Source organism: Alligator sinensis, unplaced genomic scaffold (assembly GCF_000455745.1).
Source record: "Alligator sinensis unplaced genomic scaffold, ASM45574v1 scaffold933_1, whole genome shotgun sequence".
Lineage (NCBI taxonomy): Eukaryota > Metazoa > Chordata > Crocodylia > Alligatoridae > Alligator > Alligator sinensis.
In genome coordinates, this window is record NW_005842542.1 from 940859 (window position 1) to 954926 (window position 14068).

At 41.0% G+C, this 14068-nt stretch overlaps 1 pseudogene; it reads left to right on the top strand.

The window, feature by feature from the left end:
- The window catches only part of LOC102369751, a 55970-nt pseudogene that overhangs the window by 26150 nt on the left and 15752 nt on the right, over positions 1-14068 (top strand).

Here is a 14068-nt window from a genome sequence, read left to right on the forward strand (position 1 = left end):
CTGCTTTGTCGCTGGAGCAGGGACTGGCCCTAGCAGAGACACTGGCTGGCATAGCCCTGTTAAGGCAAAGTGGTCAGGGAGAGGGTTAATTCTTCCCTCCTTCCCCTCTTTCCCCACTGCAGCTGGGTTCAGCCTGTTTGCCAGGGAGCAGAGGGGAGGGGGCTGCAGTGGTGGCCCCTGGGGCTGGCAGACTCTGGCTGCAAGGAAGGGAAGGAGGAAGGAATTAACTCTTCTCTCTGCCCCCTTCACCTTAACAGGGCCATGCTGGGTTGGTTGTCCCACAGGGTGGGGAGGGGGGGCTCTGTTCCTTGCTGGGAGGAGCTCCTCCCCCCCTCTCCTCCTCCCAGGGTGGGGAGGGGGACAATGTGTGGCATTGGATGGGGACTCTTCTTCCTCCTCCCCTCAATGCCATGGGACTGGGAGGGGGGGGCTCCATGTGATGCTGCCTGGCCTCAAAGCAGGGGGTGGGGGAGGGAGGACAGGAGGTGGCTCTTTTCCATGCTGGGGGGAGCTCTTCCCCCTTCTTCCCCCCCCACCCCACAGGAGCAGCAGGAGCATGGAGCTCAGCTGGACAAGGGGACTGCTCCCTCTAGGCAAACCCCAACTGGGGTCTGGACCCAGGAGGCCAAGGGTGGGGGGTGCTAAACACCCCTTTCCCTGCTTAAACGTACTGCTGGCTGTGACTGTTGACTTCAAATCCCAGAGGCACCTGGAAGCAGGAAGAGAAAATGATGAACAACCCTGCAGAGTCCTGCTGCTATAGGTCTGGACTGTAAATCCCAGAGACCTCAGGGCAGCAGGAAGTAGAAATGAGCACACAGTCAGAGAGCTTTGTTCTAGTCTGAGCCACTTCTGGTCTGAGCCACTGCAGGCATGTGACTGCATTTCCTGAATCAAAGGTAAATGTCTGTTCACTTCTGTTTCAATTTAATCTGCGCAGTTTAGACTAACCTGCAAAGACTGAATTGATTCAGCCTCAGGCTTTTTGACTGTCTATATTTAGCCAAGATGGGTAGAAGGGCGAAGCAAATCTGGAGTTGATATGTCTGTATTTTGAAGCTTTTGCAGGTCACTTCTGCCAGTATCTGGTGATTGTCTTTAACTGTCAATTTACCCAGATCAGTAGGAGTTAGTGGGGAAAAAATTTAGGGCCAGAATTATTGCTCTTAGTTACATTGGTTCTAAAATTCAAGGGCATTGGCAATCTATAGAATGTATCATAAGGATTGAATTTGTTTGTAATCATTATTCTTTTGAAGACCTCAGTGATACTTGTAATACAAAGAATGCTACACATTCTCAGATTTGTCTTATGAAAATAATTTAGGTTGGGATTTACAGAGTGCTCAGTATTGGCTTAACCCTGCTTCTACTGAAATCTGTTGTAAAACTGGTGACTTCAGTGGGAGCAAATTTAGATTGAAACTGCTTTTGAAAAATCCCTCTCCAAACTTTGATTGAGAATATATGTTAGAGGAGAGTACAGCTCATTTTTTAAATCAAGTTTATAACTGTAGCATCTGAATGTCTTAGCTTTGACTTGATGTTTCTTTATCAGCTTGATGTGGATTTAGCACTGTAGTTCATGTTTGTGTATAAATTTATTCTTTGTATCTCTTGGTTCTCATATGCTATGTAGATCATAGCACTATACAGGCACAAATATGCAAAAAAGCCAGCCATTATTTGAGTATCTTAGGTTTTCATTATCTTTAAGTTTAAGACATTTTCTCTACTTTTTTTTCTTGTTTTCTCATGTAGAGACAAAATGTCTGTAGACTAAATAAAACATGTCATTTGGTTGAATCTTTTACTTGATATATCTGAATAAGTGGCCATTTTAAAGAGATTTATTGTCAAGTGCTACTCTAATAATGGAAATACTAAATTATGACAGATTTAAAAAAATATTTCAAATACTAAATGTAGAGGTAACAGCTTTATTACTGCTTGATGACTTGACCCATATTTTCTAACATGATTTCCCTGCTGTAACTTGAATTGAGTTCATGTAAGTCTAATGATATCAGTTGACCTTGACAACTAGACCTAAAAACCACTGGTTATCCTAAGTGGGATTATTTTACTTTCTTGTACTGTTTTCAAACTATAATTTTAAATGAAGTATTAGGACAGAGATTAATATTAAATAAAATGAATATTGATATGCAATTTATTGTAAACTGCCACATTTTTCAAAATGCTTTATTTGGGCATTCATAAAATATGTTTTACACCACAGATGACCACTGAGAGAGAGAAAGCTCTACAATGGTAATAATACATAGAAAAGAAATGGTGATAGTAAATTGCCAGGTCTATGTGTCAAATGGTTATCAGACACCTAAGCTATATTCACTAATCACCCTCACTCTTTTTATTTAAAATAGCCTAACTGAGAAATATTTTCTCTTTTTTCAAACAGAGTAAATTCCTCACAAAATTATGCTCGCCTAATGAATCAGGCTAACTTAGTAGTGGTGACAAATATAAAGTCAGATATTTTGAAACCCATCAGGTTAGAAACACTAAACTGCATATCAACAATGTAATGGGGACATTGCCAGTTTCCTAGTGGGCATACCACTTACTTTTAGCTCTGAGATCAAATCTTAAACTTGTTTTAAGGTTAGATCTTAAAGGGCTCAAAGCTACCTCATTATTATGCATGGAAAAACCACTTTAATCACTGTGAGATTTCTAAAATGTATTTGTTAAAATCTTTCTCTCATTCTGAGGCCAGTATCATTTAAAGTAAGGACACTAGGGAATCCTGATTTTACAAGTGGATGGATATGAAATTATTGAAAATTCTTTTAAGCAGTTTCTAAAATACATGTTCTGTAAAAGGTGGAGAATATACAGAGCATGTAATTGTCTGGTACAGAGGTTTTATGAACACTCTTTATGTACTTGAATAATTAAGCTGAGACTTTACCACTTGTGAGTAATACTACCATCCTAAATTTGTGTCAGTATGACCCTTATACTCTGCCACTGTGCCTTGTCTGTGTCTATGGTGTAGCTGTGGTTAGTTCAAATAGGTATGTTCCTATTTACAATCCATGTAAGAGATGGTGGTCTGTTAGTGGGTTTAAAATGTTCAAATTAGGACTTTTTTTTACCAGCTGTGACTAGTTGTTTTTCAGGACATGCCCACACTGGTATAGCTGTTCTCACAAACTTTTATTCAGTTTAGGGCTTGGACAGAGATTTAGGGAAGGCAAAGCAGACACTATATATTGAACAGATTTTGAAGTCATCATCTGGGAGTTTGTATAGAGTTCAGGAAGAGGGAGAGAGGCATCTTGAAAATTTTTGTACCTCAATTGGGTACCACCTACCTGACAGAAGACAGGGATGTTCACTTTTGTATGTACCAAAGCCATTCACTCCGCGGTACATAATTAACTGATTAGAAACAACTTACAGAGCAGAGGGGCATGTTATAACAAAATCCTGAAGTCCTTACTCTGTTTGATTTCGTTCCTGCTCAAGAGATCAGCTACTTCAGGATTTTCCCCTTGCAGCGGACTAGATGAAGTTAGTGGTCCATTTAAATATTAGAATAAGTGTCGTTGACTTTAGAAAAATCATATGACTATGAATCCTTTAGTCTGAATACAAATTCATGGTAATTACTAAATTTAGTTACTCTAGGCACTATGCCATATTGACTTTTTTTTCATTTAAACTCAAAACAAATGTTTTTCAAGAAGAATTTACTTACTATGAAGGGGAGTGTAGTTAAGGAGAACAATAAGAGGAAATTGCAGATACTTGATGGTAATGGTTTGAATTAACTACTCAACTTTAATTTGACAGGCAAAGTATATCTTGAAAAATATATATTTAGTACCTTTAAAATATATTTTCCTTTTGCTTTTATTTGAATAACTAGAAGAGTTATGTGAATAGTAGGTTGCTACTGATATGTTGAATATTAACATATGAAATAGTAATACAGATCTTCAAAGATTATTTTGCTAGATGTTAATATTGAACCAGCATTTGAAAATAAAGGAATAGTGCAACATAACTAGCTCTTGTAGTTTGATCACCTGATCCAGTATTTTTGAAGCCTTGCCCTTGTTGGGCTAGAATATGAAATTAAGCATTCAGATCTGGAAACCCCAGTCTCTGGAGAATTTTGCTCTTTTGGAAAAGGCAACTCTCTCAGCACAATGGAACCATCTTATGTTGCTGGAATAAAAGGCTTTTCTGGAAGGCATTTCAATGAAGATACGAAGCTGTAGAGGCCACAGAAAGAGGGAGATAAGGAAGAATATGGGTGTGAAAAAATGTTGAAGAAACACTGGGCCAGTCTCATTATTCTATGCTAAGTTGGGTTAAGTAAACCTACAATACTGAAGCCTTTAAAAACTGATTAAGGAATTAATATTAAAATGAAATTGACTCCTGCTGACATACTGTGTTGTTATGTAAAAATGATTTTCTGATTCTTTTTTCTGCTTGGTTCTGGAGTAAACTGTTAAAATGTTTTAATGTAGTCTTTACATTTCTTTTAATTGAAATTGATTAAACTGAGTTTCACTGGTTGTATGTGGTCTCATAAAATGTATTTTTGCATTTGGAATTAGTGATTTTTATTTTTATCTGCTATATAGTGTAAGTGGTTGATGTAACTTCAATGTGTGTTGGATTAGCTTCTACTGTTAACATTCTTTTTTATTTCCAGTTGCTGGAATTATTACAGCTGATTTTGCCTCGGGCATAGTTCACTGGGGAGCTGATACCTGGGGTTCCGTTGATATCCCTGTCATTGGCAAGGTAAGGAGAGGTTGACTTGCATTCACTATGAGCAGCAGACTAGAAATAAATCATTTTAATATGCTTCCTGAAGATAAAAAAAAAAATTAGGAGGGGGGGTTGATGTCTTTCTGATTTTTTTTTTTTTAAAACATATATAATGTACTTCTGCTGTATCTGGAAACCTTGACCATGGTTCTTGTAATAATAATTGTTGTTATTGATATTTTGAGAAATGGCTTTTGCTTGAACAATGAAATAATTAATTTATTTCAAAGGAAGAGAAATGTATTTATTTCTTTTGTACCAAATCAGAATTTTTTCCCAATATAAGTGAGACCTTTTCAATTTGTTACAGAAATAAGGATATAAAAGCATAACATTTTAGGACTCGTGTTATGCATTCAACAGGTTTCACGTACAGTGTATAAAATCTGTTCATAAAAGCTTGTTTGTACTAAATTTATCCAGGTACTTCTAGTGTGCCTAATGTTGGAGTACCAAAATAACTGTTTCATTTTTAGAAATGCTTACTAATGGTTTATGCTGTCAATGTGCAGAAGGAGGGGGTAATTGAATGTCATTTGTGCCATTGTATTAAATGTTCATTTAGAAAAAATCAGGACTGGAAAATAGGTCTTATTAGAAATATATGAAATTCTGTAAAAATCTGCACTTAATGTTTGAACATCACTGAAATAAGTTATTTCCTTGCAACAATGCCATATTTAGCACAATAATGAAAGAGGGAAAAGAAAGTGATCTTTGATAAGCTAATTATTTTTGGTACTTGCATCAGAGTTTAGTAAATCAGCATGCTGCATCTGCAGTGCTAACCAAACTAATCTAAAATACTGGCCTCCCTGTGGAGGTATAGAAATGTCATAGTCCATGGAGACCTGCACTGCATTTATGCAGGTCTGCCTATTCTGTCATAGATTCAACAGACCTTTCCAGAGAAGAGCTACAGTACTTTAAACAACCTTAACATGGGGTTTAAAGAGATTAATGAATATCAGCCTTGTACTAAATAAATCTTTATCACTTGTTTTACCTACTACAGTAATTGCCTCAGTGCAGTGGAACACATTCATTCTGCCAGCTTGCTGTTAATCTCAAATGCATCTTTGACAAAAGAATCTACCTTATCTTTGTGTGTGCGCGCAAGCGTGCACACACATGTGCACCAGAGCTGGCACTTAATCAGGTCATTGAAATACTATATATGAAGCTGTTTAGTAATGTGAATGTTATAGGCTTGAAGAATATTACTGACCTCTCTAATCATTCCTATGATATATGCACACACAAACCTCATTTTTTTTTCTTTTTTTCTGCCTACCTACTTAAGTATGTGGTACACCAAGTACACCTTCCTTTTGCAAAGAAAAAAAGATATTAATAAATGTAAGTGAAGACTGGGCTCAAAATGATGATGTGTGAGGTACACAAATATATAAATGAAGTGTGTGTGTGGGGTATGCACACATCCCTTCTCCCTTAGGTATTGCTGTTGTGGGTCATGCCATAGATAAATATGTGTGTCTGTATGTACACGTGCATTTTTCTGCTTCACCAGTATGGTGAAGGGGGTCGGACTTGATGATCTATTGAGGTCCCTTCCGACCCTAACATCTATGAGTATATAAATGTCTCTAGCTTTTTATTAATAAAGAGTGGGTTATTTTAAAAGATGAACCTCAAAATAAATGACAATTTAATAAAAAGCAGGCACAGTATGTAAATACTATCACTCCATTTCAGTTACTTTATCAGTAACTTCATAATTAAAATAGTTTATCTTTTTATTTAACTTCATTATGCCACTCATCCATTCTTTCTTTTTTAAGTTTAAATTATTTACTTTGTTGTACTGTCAAAGGGAGAGGTGTTTTTTAAGGGCATTTATGAAGTCCATTCTCACAGCTCACAGCCTAAAGACAAAGACAAGCAAGTAGACAAGTTGGAGGATTGGGAATAACAAATCAGTGTGTTTATGTAAGTCAATTAGATGCACTGTGGGAAAGATGGCAGAAGTAGCTCTTTAAGAGGAACTTATTTCTGGATGTAGCAAGGACTTTGCCATTTAGGTTGTACGTGAATGGGTAGTTATGTGGCAGAAGGTGCAGAAGTTATGAGTGAGAAGCACGGGAAGTGGAAGTGGTGACGTGGATGGGCAGTGGGAAGTGGGGCAGTGAGAAGCCTGATATGGATGGATAAGTAGGAATGGATAGACTTTTATGCAGAGTCTTGAAATAGATGATGAGCTTAAATTAGATGCAGCACTGGATAGGGACCCAGTGGAGGGAATTGAGACAGGGGAGTGACATGCTCATCAGTTTGATCAAGGGAGATGATTAACAGCTGCATTTAAGCTGTTCAGTCTCAGAGACCAGAGTGGAGGATGACCAAGATTTTAGAAAGCACAGAACTCACAACAGCTTCACATAAAGTAAAGCCCCTGTAACTAAAGCCAAGCTAACAATTAAATATTGAAGTTAAACGAAGTTGCTGGGTGCTTTACTTCCTTGAAAATAAAGCCCCTTGCATTTTCAAAAGCTGAGCTTCAGCCTTCTAGGTATGAAGTTGTTGTACTTGTATCATTTGAGTCTTGTTCATAGCTGATAATGGTCTTTATTTGTGCACAAAGGACCTGGATCCTTGTTTCTGCCACGGACCTGCTGTGTGGCCTTGAGCATGTTTCTTCACCTCTCTTTGGGGGGTCTCACTTCTTTCAAAAAGAGCCTTAGGTTATGTTTGAAAAGCTTATATAAAAATGAGTAATATTATTAAGTGCTGCAGTACAATCTTGATGGATAGAGCCAAAAAAAAATCATTGAGATTGAATCCTACTTTTATTTGAATTGCTCTTGATAGAGGGGTGTGGTTGCTCAGTGGAAGAACCACAAGTGAGAATTTGCCCCTTACGTTTAGGCAATTATTTTTATACTTTGTTTCTTGACCTTTCAATCCTGTGTTTTCAGCTTCTGGTTGCTAAGCACACTTTAGCTTCCTTCTTTAAAAATCAGTCACAAGACACTGATGAGTTTGAGACTGTACTTGAGAGGCTGGCAGAGTGGTTGGATTTTTCTCATACTCACAGCAATCCTCACATATCTCTTGCTGCTCGGCTGCTAAGACCATGACCTATCTGATGCTGTAGTACTTCTTTCTTTTTCTCCTTTGACCCATTGTTTTCAGAGTTTCCTTAGAGTCTCCCATATGAACCACATACTGCAGCTAGATGCCTCTGTGTGTAGCTGCTGGTTTTGCCCTCGCTCTACAGTTGACCTTCCAAGGTCTTTCTTTCCCTGTAATGTTTATATTTTATTCATTTTCAGAGTAGAAGCATACACTTGGTATGAGCATATACCCTCAGAATAGTTTTTTGCATATTGGCGCCAATTTCTATAAATGAAGGATTTTACAGAAAAGCTGTAATATAAAGACTGTAGAAACACAAGCTTAAATGACCATCCTTCTAGTTACATGGTGAATCTTTCTCTTATACAATGTCAGAATTGCAGACACTCATTCTACTGGTTTCTCTGGAGACATGCATCAAATAATAGAATATATGAAATCCAAAGATTCAGAAAGATATGGAATATTATTTTTGAGCCATATTTCCCCCTCCCTCCCACAATATATTTATAAAATATATTTAGAATCTAGCCATTAACAGGCTGTTTAAACTAATCAAAGCCAAATAACTGTAAAGCATCCTGGCCATATTTTTAAATATTTGGATCCTAAAAATTTGTCACTTAAATCTGCATTTAGGAACCTAAATAAAAAATGGCCTGATTTCTGTGGTGTGTTTTGTTTTATTTTTTTCCCCAGCTCCCATGGTAGTCTTTCTCCCTTTGGTCTAGAATTGTCAGTCTGATATAGAGCAGAGTTGAGGAGAGAGAGGTCTCCAGTCTTCTTAATGGATGCATAAAATCAAAGGGCAAAAAAGGTGGCCTTTTGCCTGAGATGGAAAAGAATTTGTAGAAAGCAGTACTGGATGCAGGCAAGAATAAAAGGTGTGATTCAGGGCACACTTTCAGAATCCTGCACATGCGAATGTGTGCAATGGCAGTAACTTCACATGTAGGGACTAGGTTACATATCTTATTAGCTTCTATACACACAATTGCATGCGAGTCATTATGGGGAAGGTCTGGCCCAGAAAGTGGATTTAAAGGGCAAAATGGGCAACTTTTCCATCTTTAGCAATGAGCTTGGTTTTCAGAAATGCCAGAGTTCAGTTCTTTCTCAGGTTTCCCCATGAGGTGTTCTTTATAACATGGGTCATTGCCTCACTGGTATAGCATGCTGGAAATGTCTGTGCCAAACCTTCAATGGGAAGATCTCAGTGTTAGAACAAGTTCGGTATTTCATTGTAAAATTGCTGGGTGGAAAAATTTTCAGTCTTCTGCTTGTAAAATGTTTCTTATACATTTATGCCTGCCCTAGCAGTAGCATCTTTCTCTCACATTGTCTGCTTTGGAAAGGCAGTTCTCCAGCATCTCTTTGCTTATTTTGTTTGTTCCCTGCAGTCTCATATGGCACCAGTCAGAGCTTGATTTTACTGGCAACCAATGCTACTTCAGATGTTTTTGCTGACAGGTCCTGCTGACACAGAAGGCAAGTTCTAATAGGCTTCTAGTAGACAGGGAGGGGGGCTTGGGTCTCAACAGTTTAAATATTAATGTTTAAATATCTTAATTTAAAAAAGAAAAGGACCACGACTAGCCTATTGCTCTTCAAGAGTAGCTACGAGTTAATGGAGAGATTTTCAAAGCTACCTTAAAGATGTAGGAGCACAAGTCCTATTTATGTTCAGTAAATTCCCTGGGTGCTTTTTAAATGCAATTGCAGCAGAAGCAACTTATGGCTTTATATATGAGTATCAAAAATATATTCTGATATTCCTTCAAATGGGCCTAGTATTCTTCGTAGCATAATGTTGCTGCTGCTGCTGCTGTTATTGTCGTTATTTGGATTTTATATCTTGCCCTGCCTAAAAAGGCTATCATAATTTAGGGGCTGAGTTTTGTTATTGTTATTGTTGTTCTGTTTTTTTTAAAATGCAGAAACTATGTGTTTGTTTAATAGTTCAGTTATCTGGTAGCCAGAATTTAAAAGTAAGCTAAGGAATCAAATAATGGAAAGGAAGTGATTATTCCTCTCTATTCAGCACTGGTGAGGCCACATCTGGAGTACTGTGTTTAGTTTTGGGTCCCCCACTACAGAAAGGATGTGGACAAATTGGAGGGATTCCAGCAGAGGGCAACAAAAATGGTGAGGGGGCTAGGGGATAAGACTTATGACAAAAGACTTGAGGGAACTGGGCTTATTTAGTCTAGAGAAGAGAAGACTGAGGGGGGATTTAATAGCAGCCTTCAACTAACTTAAGGCGGGTTTGAAAGAGGATGGAGCTAGATTGTTCTCAGTGGTGGCAGATGACAGAACAAGGAACAATGGTCTCATATTGCACTAAGAAAAGTTTAGGTTGTATATTAAGAAAAACTTTCTCACTAGGAGGGTAGTAAAACACTGGGACAGGTTACCCAGAGAGGTGGTGGAAGCTCCATCCTTGGCGGTTTTCAAAACCTGGCTAGACTAAGCTTTGGCAAGGATGATTTAGTTGGGGCTGGTCCTGTTTTGAGCTGGGGGTTGGACTATGTGACCTCCTGAGGTCCCTTCCAACTCTAAGTTTCTATGGTTTTTTTAATGCGTCAAATATTCCCAAATTGTTTCATGAGCAATGCATATTGTTATCCTTTCATAGGTTGGAGAACATGTTAGCATGCTGGTCGGTGTTGACCCTGGATCCATCAGTGATTCTCTAGTTAAGAAGTTGATACTGTTAATTTGTAAGACTGTGTTGTACTCCTAATAGTGCCTCTAACATAATTATATTTTCAACTTTTTATTCCATGTCATCTTTAGAGAAGGAGCAGCATTATAAATACATTTGAGGGACAGAGAAAGTTATGAATATTTAACAGTTCTTCCTTGTAATTCTATTACTTGGTGTAAGGTAATTCATACCTCAGTTTTTAGGGAATTACTAGGTGCATCTACACATGCAGTTAATGCACCTTAAGGTTATTGCTCATTAAAATAAGGCAGTAAACTGTGGCCAGGAATGCATCTACAAATGTGCTTGTGTTGGAAACAGATTTGCTCCTAATGGGAGAAGTTGAATCCAGGGCTGCTTCTGCCCGCCACCCTGCTCTAACTCTCTGTAGCAGCCAAGGGGAGCTCCAGGCATGCCTGGCACCCTCCGTGGGCTGCCAGGGGGAACAGGGGCCAGGCCTGGACTCCATGGAGTTGGGAGAACTGTCCCAGAGTGGGGGACATTTCCCAGCCATGTGGAGCTTGGGATTGTAGCCTGGCTCAGCAGTGCCAGCTTGGGATGATGCCCCGTGCCCAAATGGCAGCAGTGCCCTGAGCTTTCCCCTCACTTTGCTTGCTGAGGGGATGGAGGAACTCTGTCCCTAGTCCCAGAGATGCTTGGCTCCTGGCTTCCCATCAGGAGCCAGGTGCTGAGTAGTGCCAGGATGGGGGAGCGTTGTGTCCCTGCAGCACCAGGCTAGGGACGGAGAACTTCCCTGTCCCCTCGACCCTGCTGCTCCCCATGCAGTGCATGCCCCATTTGGCTCCTACTACCCACCTGTACCTGGGGGGAGCTGGGAATTGAGCAGCATCAGGATGCGGGGGAGCTGCAGGAGGGTGAGCAGTGCTGGGTCTGGGGAGCCGCAGGGGAGTAAGCAGCACTAGGACTCAGGGGTAAGCAACGTCTCTCCTCCCCGCCCCCACCCCTCCCCTCAGTCCCAGCAGTGCTTACCCCTTGCAGCTCTCCATGGTCCTGGCACTGCTCAGCTCCCAGCTCCCCCCCAGGCACAGGCAAGGAGAGGGAGCTGACTGTGGCATTGGCTGTGCAGGTAGTGGCAGGTCTGAGGGGACAAGGAAACTCTCTGTCCCTGGCCTGGTGTTGTGGGGCAGAGAACTCCCCCATCCTGGCACTGCTCTGCTCCTGGGGCTGGGGGGAGCTGGGATCCAAGCAGCGCCAGGACCAGGGACAGAGAGTTGCCCCATCCCCTCAGTAAGCAAAGCAAGGGGAGAGCTCAGGGTGCTGCTGCCACTCAGCCACTGGTCATTGTCCCAAGCCAGTGCCGCTGAGCCAGGCTGCAATCCTGAGCTCCACACCGGAGCTGTGGACAGCTCCCCCTTCCACCTCCTGCAGCTCTCTGTTATCTAGGCTGACCAGGAGCAGTTCCGGGTCAGTGTCTATACACACACTACTGCACAGTAGCTAATGTGCCATTAATCCAGTACCTGCATTTGTTGGTATTAGCAAAATGACACACTAACTTAATTTACTGTGCAGTAAGTCCAACACATGTGTAGATGCTGACACTTTACTGCACATTAGAGTAGCCTAATGCACAGTGAAGTGTCTCGTATAGATGGGCCCACTGTATTCTAACAAGTGGATTTTATATAGTAAGGCTCCTCTTTTATGTTCTTACTGGTTACTTTTTTCATACCGCATCTTAGAAGCATAAGAACTCAAAATTTCTGTTACAACATGCAGCCCAGACACTGCTCCCTGCTGAGCCAGGGAAGGGGTCTGGGCAGGAATCCGCTCTCTTGCAGGGACTTCAGGGGAGCAGCCACCGCCTGCTGTACTGAGACCCCTGGAGCTCATGCAAGGGATGCCAGCACCAAGGACCACCCACAGATCCTGTGCCAGGGACACAGACAGAGCCCTGCTCTGTTAGACACCCTGCCAGGGGCAGTGCACACGGGGTCCTCAGTACACAGTGTACAAGTTATAGACTGTATGAATAAGTTCTTGATAGTTTATTAGTTGGAGTGTCAGTGTATTTATGTATTGGTTCCTTATTTATCGTGGGTAATTTGTATACCTTCCCCTAGCGTAATGTGTATCCAGGAAGCATTAACCCTTAAGCCACCATCACCAGGTCATGCAGTGTAACATTTGTTCTATTGCATTGGTTATATGTTACCTTGTAAATAATTAAATCCTGTAAATCGTTTTATAATGGTCTGCAAGGTTGTTTGATTGTAAGGGGAGGTTCTATTCAGGTGAAAGCATGGGTAGTGTCGTGCCCAGGGTTACACATGTAAAAATAACCATTGTTGCCATGGAAAAACATGGCAAAATGCGGATGCACGTGGCAGCCAGGCACTGTGGTGGAGAGTAGCTCCTGCAGCTCCCTCCATGTAAGACTATGGGGGTGGCATAGGTGGCATGGGAGGGGCACAGACATCACGTTCGGGGGAGTGGGTGGGGCACATGCCCCTCCAAATTTCTGTACCCACAGTGGGGCGCAGGGCTGCAGCCTAGACAGAATGCCAAAATATATAGGTATTTAGAATTTATTTTATTACTAGTGAATTGTCTGTCAAGAATGACGGGGGGGTTGGGGAGGGCAGGGATAGAGCGCCGCCACCCACCATCCCATGCTGCCACTGCCTCCCAGGAGTGGGGTGCAGGGGGGAAGCTTGCACGTGGCCACTGCCGCTACCACCCACCACCTCATGCTGCTGCTGCTCTGTATCCGGCTGCATGCCAGCTCCCTCTTCCCCACCCCTGGCTCTGCGTCCAGCCCCACACCACCTTCCCTTCCCCCCGCTCCGTGTCTGTCTGGCCCACCCATCATTCTTGATGCAGCACTGGTTGGAGCCATGCCCCACCAGGAGGAACACACCCCAAGAGCATCATGGACAGATAGACAGACACACAAACAAAGCTCTTTATACATATATAGATAATGATTTATATAGGTAATGATTGAGAACGCTGGTAGGTTTCCAGATTGCTTTAAAATTGTAAATATATCAATAAAACACTGTGTTCAACTGATACCTATATATCTAGTGGCATTTCATATTCATCACTGAGAAACATGGATTTTGGTTTTTTAATCAGAGAATGTTATAGGTTTTTTTTTTAATTCAGAGAATTTATGATTTTTAAACAGAAAATTAGAATCTCTGGCTGTTACCAGGAAAAACTATGAAGTTCATCATTTACGGTAAGCTGGTGTTATGTGTACAGAATGGTGCTGATTTGGAAAGATGTAACTTGTAGGCGTGACGCTTGTAGGTGTGGTGCGTGTGAATGCATTGAACCTTGCATGTGAGAATCTAACGTTACTTTCCATTGAATCTCTTAATGGTGATAAAATGTGTAGTTTTACTTTTTTTTTATACTATGTTACATGCTTTCCAGTCTGGCAGCCCTCTTTTCCACACTTGTGGCTGGGCAAAATTG